Source organism: Mixophyes fleayi, chromosome 1, assembly GCF_038048845.1.
Source record: "Mixophyes fleayi isolate aMixFle1 chromosome 1, aMixFle1.hap1, whole genome shotgun sequence".
NCBI classification, from domain to species: domain Eukaryota; kingdom Metazoa; phylum Chordata; class Amphibia; order Anura; family Limnodynastidae; genus Mixophyes; species Mixophyes fleayi.
In genome coordinates, this window is record NC_134402.1 from 190,337,225 (window position 1) to 190,352,618 (window position 15,394).

The following is a 15,394-nucleotide window of genomic DNA, read 5'->3' on the forward strand; positions in this document are numbered from 1 at the left end:
GATGATTGTTATTAGCTTTTGGCTATCCAGATGCGGTCATAGATACAAAGAAATGGAAATTTGTTCTCGTTCTGCTTGCTGGGACAGGGCGGGTGAGATGTTTAGCAAATTCTTGATTGTTTTACATCACCCGAGGGTGGGGATAGGATAATTGAAAAAGAGCTTCGAGGATGTTGGAGTCTAAATTTAATATTATCTCCTGGAATGTAGGAGGAATAAATTCACCGCTTAAGCGGAAAAAAGTTAGAATTCATTTGAAGACTTTGTCACCGGATATTGTATTCATTCAAGAGACACATTGGAATGATACTCAGGAGGTGACTTTAAAAACTTAATGGACTCAAGATTGTATTTCTGCCCCTTATATAACTAAAAAGTGAGGAGATGGGTTTATCATACTTATTCACGTATTGATTATCTGATGGTTTCAAATTTGTTACTTTCTAGAGTAAACTATTCTCAAATTTGGAGTATTGTAATCTAGGATCATACCTCGATATGGATAAATTTGAAGGTGCTCTCTCTATTTTCTAAAATCATCTGATTGTGCCAGATATACAGGAAACCTCCAACGCACAATCAGATGATTTTAAAAAATATCTTAATCAGAAATGGCTGGAGTTTGTAGATGACAATTTAGATCACTGGGAAGATACAGTACTATTTTGGGAGACCTCTAAGGTTGTACTAAAGGGCCACATCAATGCATACCTGGCAAAGCAGAAAAAAAGATTATCAAATTAAATATGATCTTTTGAACGGAGCTGTAAAAACTGCATATAGAGTCTCCGCCATCTTCTTCCTTTGAGTTTTATATGAAGAAACGTCTTTTTTTTGGAAGACTATTGGCATCTAATACAAAGTCTAGATTGGATTATTTCAGGAAGATATACTATAGGTGGGGCAACATAGCAGGGAGGGTGTTAGGAAACATGACTAAAGTTCAACAGAAAAAACAACATGTGGAAGCAATTAGAGACCCAAATTTGAGTCTTAGATACATGTCATCCTCTGAGATTGTTCACCAATTTAAAATATATTACGAAAAATTATATATGGCAGATATAGAAGATTTATCTCTTCATCATTCCCTTCTAAAGTCCACTAAAATGCCTAAACTTACTGAACTACAACGTAATGTTTTAAATTCAGAGATAACTGAATGAGAAATTGACTCAATTGTTAAGACTTTGCCTTCTAATAAATAAGCAGGACCTGAAGGTCTAGGGGGGGAATATTATAAAATCTTGCGGTTTAAGATATTACCGTTTCTTCCTATTCTGTATCATAGATTACATGCTGTATAACTTCCCTCCTATCGCTTTAATGAAGCATACACAATATTTATCCCAAAGCCAAACAAAATCTAGAAAAGATATCTTCTTATCGCCCGATCACTTTGTTAAATCAGGATTTTAAAAGTTTTGTTAAAATAATGGAGAATAGGTTACAAAGCTTTACAAATTCTTCCTGATTTGATTACATCCCATCAGTTGGGTTTTACTCAAGGTCAGCATTTGGTGCGAGGAGTATGTACGGCCATTGCAGCTATTGTTAAATCTACACATATAACTAAGGCGATTGCCGATGTTTTGTTAAGTATAGATGCAGAAAAAGCATTTGGCAAAATCTCATGGAAGCATTTTCAACGTATATTTGAGAACCAGCAATTTGGAGAGGAATTTGCTCAGTTTGTAAGTACATATATAATAATCCAATTACATATCTATCTGTAAATGATATTAACAGTGAACTGATAACTATGACTCGTGGTACGCGGCAGGGATGTCCATTATCGCCCCTGCTCTTTAATCTGGCCCTTGATCCTCTTTTACGTATATTGACAGAGATGCCAGATTTTCATGGTATTTAGGTGGGGGTAGAAGAAGTAAAGGTGGTAGCCTTTGCTGATAATTTATTGCTGTTTATTTCCGACTCACATTCCTCAATACTACCAGTGCTTGATAAACTTGCAGAGTTTGGGATGGTGTTTGGATTTATGGTTAATAAGGAAAAATCTGTGGCAATGGTTTTGGGGTCGGTTATGAAACCAATATGGGGGAGAGCCTTTGGGTTTACGTGGGCGTCCCATTCGCTGACATACCTGGGGATCAAATTTCCTAAATATATATAATCTTTATTCTTTGAATGTTAGTCCTATTATTAAAGAAGATCTTCCACTTTCATATCTAGGTCAAGCAATGTGATAAAAATGACTATTTTCCCAAAGATGATATATCCGCTGCAACTTTTGCCGGTTCTGTTAAACACAGATGAAAAATTGATAGATGGGGAAATTCGGCGATTCATTTGGAAAGCTAAGAGATCCAGAATTGGCTGCAGTAGCCTATATCAAGAGGTGGAATCAACTTTCCGATTTTAAAGATATATAAACAAGCTGCGATCCTTAGGTATGTTCGCGAGGGTCTTAATGCCCAAAACGTTTATGCCAATTTGGAAGTTGATAGTTCTTTTGTATATACTTGCAGTTTGGTCGCCACATCAGCGTACAACAATATTGTGTATGGAGCAGGTAGGTCTGTGTGCTTTAAATGCCAGGGCTGATTTTGGGGAAATTTTGATTATCAACCTTCAGCAATGCTAGTATATAACCCTCATTTACCCATTATTACAGTCATGGGCAATAGTTTTGAGAATGACACAAGTATTGGTTTTCACAAAGTTTGCTGCTTCAGTGTTTTTATTATTTTTGTTTTTTTTGTCAGATGTTGTTATGGTATACTAAAGTAAAAATACAAGCATTTCATAAGTGTTAAAAGCTTTTATTGACAATTACGTTAAGTTTATGCATAGTCAATATTTGCAGTGTTGACCCTTCATTTTGAAGACCTCTTCAATTTGCCCTGGCATGCTTCAGTCACCTTCTGGGCCACATACTGCAAGATGTCCACCCATTCTTGAATAATCAATGCTTGGAGTTTGTCAGAATTTGTAGGTTTTTGTTTGTCCACCCACCTCTTAAAGATTGACCACACGTTCTTAATGTGATTAAGGTCTAGGGAGTTTCCTAGACATGAATCCAACATTTTGATGTTTTGATCCCTGAGCCACTCAGTTATCACTTTTGCCTTATGGCAAGTTGCTCTATAATGCTGGAAAAGGCATTGTTTGTCACCAAACTGTTCTTGGATGGTTGGGAGAAGTTGGTCTTGGAGGCAGGCCCGGCGCTCCCATTAGGCAAGGTTAGGCACTTGCCTAGGGCGCCGGGCTCTGGAGGGCGCCACAAGAATGTAAGTTACTTTAAAACTGTGCGGCGACCCTTACCATACCTGTCACGGCCGCCGCACAGCATTCAGATGCACGGGGGAGGGGGGAGAGGCTATTGCTCACCACCGCCGCCTCTCTGCTCCGCCTCCTCCCCTCCAGTGAGTGGAGGGGAGGAGACGGAGCAGAGAGGCGGCGGTGATGTGACAAGGTAAGGAGACGGGGTGAGGGGGGAGGAGGGTGCCGATTTTTGCGGGGGGGGGGGGAGGGGCGCCGATTTTTTAGAAATGCCTAGGGCGCCATGGACACTAGCACCGGCCCTGCTTGGAGGACGTTTTAGTATCATTCTTTATTCATGGCTGTGTTCTTAAGCAAAATTATGAGTGACCCCACTCACTTGGCTGAGAAGAAACCACACATATGAATGGTCTCAGGATGCTTTACTGCTGGCATGACACAGGACTGATGGTTGCTGTGTGTTTGTGCCGTTGCTCTGTCGATTAGTAACCAGCCACCTCGCTGCAGTCTTAAGAGTTCATTGGTTTGTTAAACTGTACCTGCTACCCCTCTTGTTTCTGTGTGATTTTGATAAAAAAAAAAATTATGGTTGTAAAGGAACAACTTTAATTCTAATATTTAAGTAAAGTTTGTAATCTTTAAGCTAGAAATAACATTACATGATAACACACTACTGTAGAGAAGGTCAATCAAACGAATTACAAATAATTCTTAACAAATGGCAACAATGCTTCAAAAAATATTTTTTTTTACGCTTGAGATCTGCAGGTTCTTCATATGAAGTCCCACAACACTTTTCATTATACTTGAAGAATAACTCCACCGTATAGCAAAGCCATGATCAACCAAAAAAAAAAAGATATCACTGACCCTAACGTTGCCCTGTTTATTTTAAATCGCATAACTCAGATAAGGGGACTCTATTAGATTAAATTCCTTTTAAAGGTACAAATGTTCAAAAAATGTTGTTTATATAGAGAGAGAGATCATCTCTCTCTCTATACAAACAACATTTTTTGAACATTTGTCTCTCAGAGATGCAGAGTTTTTTTCAATCTGTACCTCTTTATCGCAGACTGCAAATGTAATGGACAGCAAACTTGGCATGAAAAGTACATGAATGGCAACACAAATAGCCCACCTTTTACAGGAAAATCTGCATCTTACTTAAAATAATTGCAACAACATGTATTTCAGTAACTGTAGAACATGACTTAAAAAGAAACAACAGTTTTGCTCTCCTGAAATGTGTTGTTGTTAAAGGGTTTTTCACCTCCTTTGGGGTTTCAATCTCCTTAATATTCTGGCAAATGTATGTATGACCATTTAATACCGTTATATATATGACTATTACCCATACTTGCCAACTTTTCCTCGTTGGCTTCAGGGAGATCACGGGGGAGGTTGGCATGCAGGGGCGGGGCTTCACGAATCGCATCATTTTGGCCCCACCCCCTAGACGATTGTCACAATTTTGGGGCTAAGATGACACAATATTTGCGTCATTAAGCACCAGCCCCCAACTTATCTATTGTGGGGGGCGAGAACCGGGAGGTTGCCCTGCTCTCCCGAGAGCCCAGGAGGTCTCCCAGAAATGCGTGAGTCTCCCGGACATTACGGGAGAGTAGGCAACTATGCTTAAAGAAAAGCAGCTAATTAATCTCTAGAGACTGAAGTGTCTTTTACATTTATATCTCCATTACTGAAGTCATGTTGTCTTACCTGACAGTCTTTGATTAAATCTTGGTCTCCATGAAAATGGCCACCTCCATGGGCATTAATACATGGACATAGGACACAATTTCTGAACAGTTTCATCATGCCACAGATGGCCAAGCCAACCACGTCTTGTACTGGCTCAGCATCAGGGAGAATGCCAGACTCTTCAGGGAGTGAGGGAGATCACCCCTATTTCAGGGAGTCTCCCTGACATTCAGGGAGAGTTGGCAAGTATGCTATTACCGTCAACCAACTCCTCGCAAAAGGTATTTCTAAATTGACCCAAGAAACATCAATCTTATATTCCCTTAAATCGACAAGCTTCAAGAATAACCACGACAAGATATAAATTAATTTAAAGTGTGTTGTATTATATTATAGAACAATAAACAGCGTAACAATTTTGTACACAAAATATAGATTTTGTGTCGTATATAACACTTATTGCCTGTAATATACATATATATGTAATTGTGTGTGTGTTTTGACTAACTATTGTCTAAAGGTGTGTGTGTGTGTGTGTGTGTGTGTGTGTGTATGCATTGTGTAGTGAAGGGGGAGGGGAGAATCCATACAGACCAGCATGCACACCTCACTCAAAGTCCAGCGGCCATTTTTAAACACATGGTTACAACCAGTTCAATCTACACCACTTTCTATGCATAAACCAACACAGCCAACAAAACCTGCACTTTCTATGCATACAACAATCTATCCCAAACAAGGCATGCATTTATGTAACTCTGTCCATATGCATGTACATGAAACTGCATAAAGCACCAATGCTTCCATGACCAAAACTTAACCAACAAACAACTATGTATAACATAAATGCTTTCATTTAAACCAGCAATCTATCCAAACAAGGCACTGTCTATACCAAACCGAAATCTTTCCAATCACATTTCACTTCCATGACCAGAACCTAACCAACAAACAACTATGTATTCAAACTTTCATTCTCACTTAAAGTTTCATATCACTTACAACAAATAATCATTCATTCTCATGTCATATTCGAACATCCTCCATTCAACAACACATTACAACATGCTCACACTCACCTTTCATGCCATGCACACTCCAATCAAACTCCATACTAGTTAGGGCCTAACGCCTGCTCACCTAGGAGCAGCAGGTAGCATGTCCCCTCAGTCCGAGCACCAAGCATGAAGAGAGAGATTATTTCTCTGTGTACAGTAAAAACCTTTGTGGGCGGAGTCTGTCTGGCTACAGGAATTGCTCACAGCATTCATATGTTAATTACTGGCCAAATGTTCCAAAACCTGTTTATCTGGTTACAACCCATAGTCCCAGGTGGGGGGAGGATTTTTGTTCCCAATCAGTGTGCTAATTCAATTGTAGCTGAAACTCTTCATATATTATAAAATGAAACATAAATAATAGAATTTTTATGTACTCTTCATCAGTTGTCATAATTAAAATAGAGTAAAGTCTGTATCAAATAGTGCCCATTTTAACAATCAAATGTATTGAGAAAATTGACCCCATTGTTCATTGACATATGTAAGTGTACATGTACTATAAAGCAAAATGCAGTATCCAACAAATAAAGGGTTTTAGTCGTTCATGTTTCAGTGTAGTAAAACCAGTATGAGAATCCTAAACTGCATATAGTGTATGTCCACACATCACCCATATACATTGACTTTATGAATATACGTAAATAAAGACACAGGCACTTTCTTGAGGTGTCAAATTAATAGGTCACAGTTTATTTAAATCAATTGGTACACTGTGTGACAGCTAACGACTGATGACTGAACCATATCGTGGATGGACAAGCGACCCTGAATCCACTTACCCAAGGATGTAATCCCTTACTGTATGGCCGGCGCTACATCTGGCATCTAAGTGATTACACCCCCTCTGGACTCACAATGACCTGCCCTCACAAAGCAGATCAAGCGATCCTCCTCACTAAAGGACCAAGAGCCATCTTTACCTCGAAGGGGGCAGTGACCTGCGGCTAATCATCGATAGCGCCGTATGTATCAGACGCTGATTGCAGTGCTTTCCCACCGAACTGTGACTGCTCTGTGATTAAAAGAAAAATAAAGGTAGAAACTGAGCTCCTATTAGCAAAACAAATGGAGTGGGTGGAAGTGTTTCTGTGAAGTAGAAGAGGCAGGCTTGCAGACAGACAGAGTATATATCTATGCTATAGGCACTCCCCCTTGTAAGCCATTGGCTGACCTGGGTGCGGATTGTTAACACATTCAGGTGCTGTTTGTAAGACAAAAAACACACTTGTTATTTTAAGCGTGTTCGTTTTCAGAACTCTCTTGCCATAATCACAGCACTGGTCAATTTCACGTGACATACAAAAAAGGAAAAGAAAAAAACAGTTTGATACTCAAAATTGAACTGACATGCATTGGCAGTACCTAACAACGTAAAAATCCATTTTATTCCTTCTAGCAACTTATACGCAGTGCCAAGGAAATTATTTCTGGAAAATTATAGTAACAAACTAGAGAGCACAACATAACATTGCCAAAAAAGTTAACATGCATGTTGCTTTCTTGAAGCCTAAAGGTAGTAAAGGCAATCAGAAGGCGATAGATGTGGTTCTCTGTGGACACTTTGGCTCCCCAAAAACGCTAGTTTATAGGCATCACTTTGACCCACCGAAAACGCTAGTTTATGGGCATACTGGCACGGTGCCGGCACTTGGATAACTCCAAAGACAATTCCATCATGCACCACTTTTCCAGTCAGCTAACTTTGTGTGGCAATGTTTCATAGATGTGCTATAAACTGCTGTGTGCTTTGCAAAACTTAGCTTTCTCAAGAGACCCATTGAACCATTTTAACATCTGGTCTGGTCTAAAGGAATTGCCCAAAATTCGTGACACCTCTGCCGTAACTTCACCTTCTCCTACTATCAACACCCAAAGAATGGTGGAGGATTATTTTAATGACAGCGTACAAATATGTCAGACAGTCCCTTAACATACTGAGAGAAAAAAAAAGGCAAACCCTCCACTGTGAACTCAGAAAGAGTTTTAAGCACAGCCGCGTGGGAACCTTGTCAGCGATCGGCGTAGGAGGCTACTTCCTTAAAATGTGGAAAAGATGATATTCATCAAAATGAACTACAAATTCCACTAGGAAGGCCTTTACTTCAAAGTACAAAGAATTCTGTAATGGTGGATTCCAGCGGAGATGAATTAATATTGTGTGAGGATGATGTACACACAGATGAAGGTGAGGATGATGACAACAACATATTGGCACTGTAGAGTTCATTAACAGCACTGTTGGGATTAAGGCAGCTAAACTATTGGTAGCTTATTTTGTGGGGACCAAAACAAACCAAGCACTCAAAACTGGCACTCCTTGTCACTGAAGTGCTTGGTTTGTTAAACTGTGCATGTCCTTTTCAAGATCCAACATAAGCCCTGTCGCCCACCCATATAGCAGCACATGCTCCCTTCCCCTCCCACATCATAATAAATACTACGCTCCCCCTCCCCGCCATATTATCATCATCATTTATTTATTTATATAGCGCCACTGATTCCGCAGCGCTGTACAGAGAACTCATTCACATCAATCCCTGCCCCATTGTAGCTTACAGTCTAAATTCTCTACTATAGACACAGACAGACAGAGAGACTAGGGTCAATTTTTTTAGCAGCCAATTAACCTACCAGTATGTTTTTGGAGTGTGGGAGGAAACCGGAGGACACAGGGAGAACATACAAACTCCACACAGATAAGGCCATGGTCAGGAATTGAACTCATGACCCCAGTGCTGTGAGGCAGAAGTGCTAACCACTAGGCCACTGTGCTGCCCACAGTAAATATCACAGTAAATGTCCCCAATTCAGCGCAATGCTGTGGCTCCAACCCTGATTAAAATAAGCCTGATGGGGCTACAGCCCTAGGCTGCTTCCCACAAATAGGTTGATCAGCAGAGAGTGCACATGAATGGTCCCGGATGGGCCCAAGAGAAACTGCACATACCCGGAAGTTAAATGCCTTCCACAGTGGAACGCATAGATTCATTTACAGAGCCACGGCTGCTCCGTTCAGTTTTAGCTCAATGATAAGAATTTAATAATAATTTCTTTATTAAATGTATAGGTACTTAACTGACTGGATACAGTAAAGCAGAGATAGACAGGTGCTGCATTCTATCTGTCTACTAACAATGAGCAGGCTCATTTTGGGCTTATTATAATTCTAGAGACTGTAAAGCTACATCACTGTGTTTAATACATTTATGTTATTATTAGTTATCAAGATGTTTTGTCAACTAAGCATGCCCATGCAAGAACATGGGGCGGTTGTGGAGTAAAAGGACCCACATAACTAACCTCCAGTCTGAGTCCAGAATCTCTTAAGATACCTGCTACTTTAGCTTTTGGTAAGTTCTCATTAAACTAATTTTGGTTTCTTTCAGAATGAGTATCATCTGCATGAATATGTTGGATCTCCTAACCTGTGAGCATCGAGGTACTGTATAGTTATCAAGTTATATATATCAATTTACATTTCAGTAAAGTACATACACATTTTTTTTCAATATAAATATGTTTGGGATTTTTTTGTTTGGTGATCTGAGATTAAATTCAGCAGCCATCTGATATGATATATAAACAGCTAGTTTAAATGTGTTTAAGATAACATGAGCATGCGTTCGTGGGTATTTAATAAATCCACACGGTTACAATGGACTTGGGCCTCTGTGCAGGGAGCTCATCAATTTCAATGGTGGTTTGGTCTGTATGTATATATATATATATATATATATATATATATATATATATATATATATATATATATATATATATATATAGACACACACCTGACACCTGAAGAACTCGCAATACAAAACGTCCCACCCGCTGTTTTTGTTTGCATTGCCTTCTTTTAATTTAGATCTATCTGTATTGTGGACTTCACTGTGGAGCAGTTTTCCTGTTCCGTGCTTGGCAATGGATGTTTTTAAGATCTTCTAACTATGGATGAGCTTGAATATTATATACTGAATATTTTATACTAATTGTCGTGAACAGAGAGGAATTATAGTTATAAGGATTAAATAATACCCTAATTAAGGGGAATAAGGCCTAACCATAACTGCAGTGTAAATCCAGTGATAAATTGAGCTACAAGTGTACAATGCAAAGTCAGAGGGTCTGGTGTGTGTTTACCTGATGCTTCTGCCCACCTCCATGTTAAAAGATAACAGCAACACTTTCAAGGAAAGCTGAGCAGCTTCAAAGGCCCCTGGGGCGAACTGCATCCTGACCTAGGAGAGTTTTTTGACACAGAGAAAGGCTCTAAGGAGCCGTTCACAGATTGAGATCTTATGTAAACAAAGCCAACACATGAAGACTCTCTAGGCAGGTATATAGAAATATAAACTTCAAAGAAAATGCCTTCATATTTCATATATTGTGAAATCCGTGTGACATTTCATACTGAGGGGCAGAAATCACACCAGGGTGAGTTACAGGTACTAGGGAACAGCTATTATTATTATTAATATTTATTTATAAGGCGCCACAAGGCATCCGCAGCGCCGTACAGAGACAAACAAAATCACAATACAATGGGAGACAGCACAGTACAGTAAACACAGTAACTCAGTACGCTCAATGCACAGCTAGAGAGGGCGGGGAAGGGGGAGGGAGGATCCGCAAACGATGGGGCCCAAGAAGGAGGGCGCGGAAGACAGGGAGACCCCCAGGGGGGAGGAGGGAGCGAGAGTGGACGTGGGGTGGAGGACCCTCGAGGAGGAGGGCTAAGTAGCTGGAGAGCAGAGTTAGAAGTGGTGGAAACAGGAGGAGATGGCCCTGCTCAGAGGAGCGTACAATCTAAGGGGAGGGGTGGACAGACAGAGAGACGCAGGGGAGAGAGGGAGAGTAGGGGGACAGAGGCAGAAGATAAGGTAGGAAGTTAAGTGGGAGACAGAAAGGCTTTAAGAAAAAGGTGGGTTTTTAGGGCCCGTTTGAAGCTGGACAGATTAGGGGAAGTTCTGATGGAGGGAGGGAGCTTGTTCCAGTGGAGGGGGGCAGCACGGGCGAAGTTTTGGATACGCGCGTGGGAGGACGTTATAAGGGGGGAAGAGAGGCGACGGTCAGAGGCAGAACGGAGAGGGCGGGATGGAGCATGAATAGAGAGGAGGGTGGAGATGTAGGGCGCAGTGGAGTTGGCGAGGGCCTTGTAGGTGAGTGTGAGGAGCTTAAAGAGGATTCTGAAGGGGAATGGGAGCCAGTGAAGGGCTAGGTAGAGGGGGGAGACAAAAGAGGAGCGGCGAGAGAGGAAAATAAGCCTAGCTGCAGCGTTAAGGACGGATCGAAGGGGATCGAGATGAGAGTGGGGGAGGCCAGTGAGGAGGAGGTTGCAGTAGTCCAGGCGGGAGATGATCAGAGAGTGGATAAGGCATTTGGTGGCATCTTGGGAGAGGAAGGGCCGGATGCGAGCGATGTTGCGCAGCTGGAAGCGGCAGGATTTAGCAAGAGAGAGGGGGGGCCAAAGGAGAGAGAGGAGTCGAGGATGACACCAAGGCAGCGAAGTTGGGGGACAGGGGAGATAGAGGTGTTGTCGACAGTGATGGAGAGGTCAGAAGGGGATGGGGTATGAGAGGGAGGAAAAACTATGAGCTCAGTTTTGGCAAGGTTAAGTTTGAGGAATCGAGAGGACATCCAGGAGGAGATGGCAGAGAGGTAGGCGGACACCCTAGAGAGGAGGGAGGGAGAGAGATCAGGAGAGGAGAGGTATAGTTGAGTGTCGTCAGCGTAAAGGTGGTAGCTGAAGCCGAAGGAGCTGATGAGTTCACCCAGGGAGGAGGTGTATAGAGAGAAGAGTAAGGGTCCCAGAACAGAGCCCTGAGGGACCCCGACTGGAAGGGTGGGGAGAGAGACCCAGAGGTGGTGACAGAGAAGGAACGGTGAGTAAGGTAAGAGGTGAACCAGGACAGGACTGGGCCGGAGAGGCCGAAAGACTGGAGGGTGTGAAGGAGGAGGGGGTGGTCAACGGTGTCAAAGGCTGCAGAGAGGTCAAGGAGGATGAGAAGGGAGAAGTGGCCCCTGGCTTTTGCAGAGAGGAGGTTTTATCAGGAGGAGCTATTGTCACATGTTTTTGGGAAATGTATGTCATATTGTTATAATTCCATCATGTTTGATATTTAAACATGCAAGAGATTATGACTGGTTTATTGACAGGTGAGTTAAGTTTCTGGGATAAATCTGAGGAATGTTAAGACAGGTCAAAACTTAGGAATAGTTATGAACAAGCATTAGGTGACACGCAAGGAACATTTCTGCCCCCACATTAGCATCCAAACTGCCCCTATGAATGCCGTCCAATTTGATTTTGCTTATAAACCTTTGTTTGTGAGAGGACAAACTGTCAGTCTTTTGGAAAATCAATCATCATTGATAAGCTGAACATCTTCAAGTCAATTTCACTTGGTGCAGAAGTGGGTGTGGTTGTGTGAGCACTGTTCGGGGGCAATTCAGCAAATCTGTAACCTGTGCGATAGGTGAGAGGAAGATTGAGTGCTGGAATAGTGTGTAACCCCATACAGTATATACTTCCAAGTCACAAGTGTGGAGAGTGCAGTTTGTGACTGTTAAAGGCAGAGGTTTCCTGACAAAATAGAGGGGCTATATTGTTTGACTGTGTGAATATATAAGATATTAAATCAGGGAGTAGCCAGAGGGGCTACTTGTGACACGAACGTAGGTATTCACTCTTATTTTTATTATTTAATTCAAAAAAAGGCATTACTACACATAAGCTGTCCATTGTGGCTGTTCTATTCTCTTTTTCCTTGTTTCCATTCTTGGTTATCTTTGGATTTTATAAAGGGATGAATGAAAAGCCCTGGTGGGGATCAAAGTGAAAATTGACATTTGACCCTTGAATTGATTCGCTTTTTATCATTTCAACAGATAAAACAATATTATTGTAAAATAATTATATTTGTTTAATTGTTTGGTGTATGGAAATATTACACTACATTGCACAGCCCTAATCTGTAGCACTACTGTGACTGAAAGTACAATACACCATCCAAAATGCAGGTACAGGGGCTCACTTTATGCTCTAAGACACACACACACACACACACATATATATATATATATATATATATATATTAATGTTCCACTAAACATTCTCCACTGCGATTATTGTGGTTCACACGCACAAAGAGATTTAATAGCAAAAGATAGCAGGATTTCCAGCAAGCCATGCTGAAGCATAAAAGATATAAGAATAAACAGGAAAGTATAAACCGAATATATTACGTATGTGCTTCCCCTAGGCCCAGGTTCAGATATGGTCATGGTGTCTGTTGTTAGAAAGAGAGAAAATCTAACTGGCCCAGGAAGCGTATATGCAGTTTCAGTTAACAAAAAGCAGTGATGATATCACAATGTACACAAAGATAAACCCCTGTTCATTGGTTCAGGGGTCAGGTCAGTCTAGTATAATGCAAATCATAGGTCAGTTCAAAGAACGTCTCTGATAAGGTGGGGCCAGGTAAATCCAACTGCTGAGCACATGTTGTGCCTAAGGGAACTGACCTAATCCAGTTTAAACCAACCTATTTGCATTCCAAACACAATATCATTTTGAGCATTAATCCTTTATATTCCATAACTAGGGATCGCAGGAAGCGATCGCTACGCCGATAGTAACGGATTCTTGATGGTAATGTGCGGATCAAAATGACACTAAACATGATACATTTCCTATATCCTGAGCCTTAGATACATTTAATATAATATCATTTATGTATAAATATTTTCTAAAACATTTTACTAAAAAATAAGTGTACTGTTTACAAGTCTACGTGCACGTGTTATTAATCCGTGCAATTGCGTTATTACACATGGCACACTAATCGCCATCACACGGTATAACAATATCAATTTAGTTGACTTTTGTTAAAAGCCAAGGTGAATGCGACTCGTTCCTCCTGCTTGTGTCCCGGCTGCAATAGCAACAGCCAGGATGTCACTTCCAGGTTTGAGATCCCGGCCGTCACCATGGCAACAGCCTGGACACTCTCTTTGGCAGCCGGGTGCAGGTTCAGAATAAAATAACTATGTATTCCCAGCCTCAGGTGGCTGATTTAAACCATTTAGCCCTCCTTAAATCTGATTGGGCAGTCTGGGTATTTAAGGCAGGGAGGGCTTAGGCTCCCTGACAGTTTTAGCGTTGTTTCCTGGCTCCTGACCTGCTCTTGTACTTTGTTCCTGTACCCTTCGGTGTATGACCCTTGGCTTGTTTATTGGCCCGTGATTTATTTCTGGAGACCCTGACTTCTGCCTGTGACTCGGATATCCTGTTTTTCTGCCGGACATGACACTTTGCCTGGACCTTACCTTGCAAACTGCTTGTGCCCTTTGACCTCGACCTGTCTCTGACTTTATCTACTGCCGTCATCCCCTCGCCTGCGCTATGGTTATATCCATAAGCTTGTACTATGCAGAGCATAAGACCTGGGGGCATCTGAGTACATGTGAGTGCAACAAGCTCTACAGGAAAGGCGGCTGCTATAGGTGAAGACCTCTACCACCTGTTCTACAAGTTTATGGCATAGCCGTTAGCCGTGACGACTTCATCCAATTATTTGACTTCCACTAATAAATAAATAAACTAATATATATATATATATATATATTATGTATATATTAAAAACACATATATTTTAAACTTTGCAGTAATATAGACTCTATAAATTCTTGAAAAAAACATGAGGTTCATGCCCATCTGCCACAGGAATATTTTATCAAAATGTGCACTAAAAAGCTCATGTTTTTTTCAAGAAGTTATATTATCATTTATATTACTGCAAAGTTTAAAATATATCTGTCTTTAATTATGTTTAAATATAGGCTTAGTGCTGTGCCGCTTTTTTCACTTTTGACATTTTGTTTTCAAATCTTCCACTGCCTGGCTGATGTGAGGAGTTATTTACAGTCCTCAGGCCGGCATAAGGGGATTTGAAAAAACAGCTGAAGTGTAAGAAGAGGGAGTCTATTTGAGACATGAGCTCTATTTGGGGAAGACTAAGCTTGTCAGTAATTTAAAGATTTCCTAACCCAGAGGCCAATCTGCTGGATGCACTTGCTTTGAACTGAAAGAATGTGCTATGATATATTGCTCAAAGTGGTGAGGTATGTGCAGGTATGATAAACCGTCACTTCTACTCCCTATTTCCTTTGAAGCTGCTCACATGCTCTACAGAGCACATGTACATAAGCTGCATAGTTCTAGTTGTCCTTGTCACAATTACCTTTTGTTAGGCTGCCGGTCTCATAATATACTTGCAGAACTTGCGGAAGAGGTCTTCGCCTAATGCAGCTGCCTTTCCTGTACAGCTTTATGCGCTCACAGGTACTCGGATGCCCCCAGGTCTTAACTCTAGATGTAGTGCAAG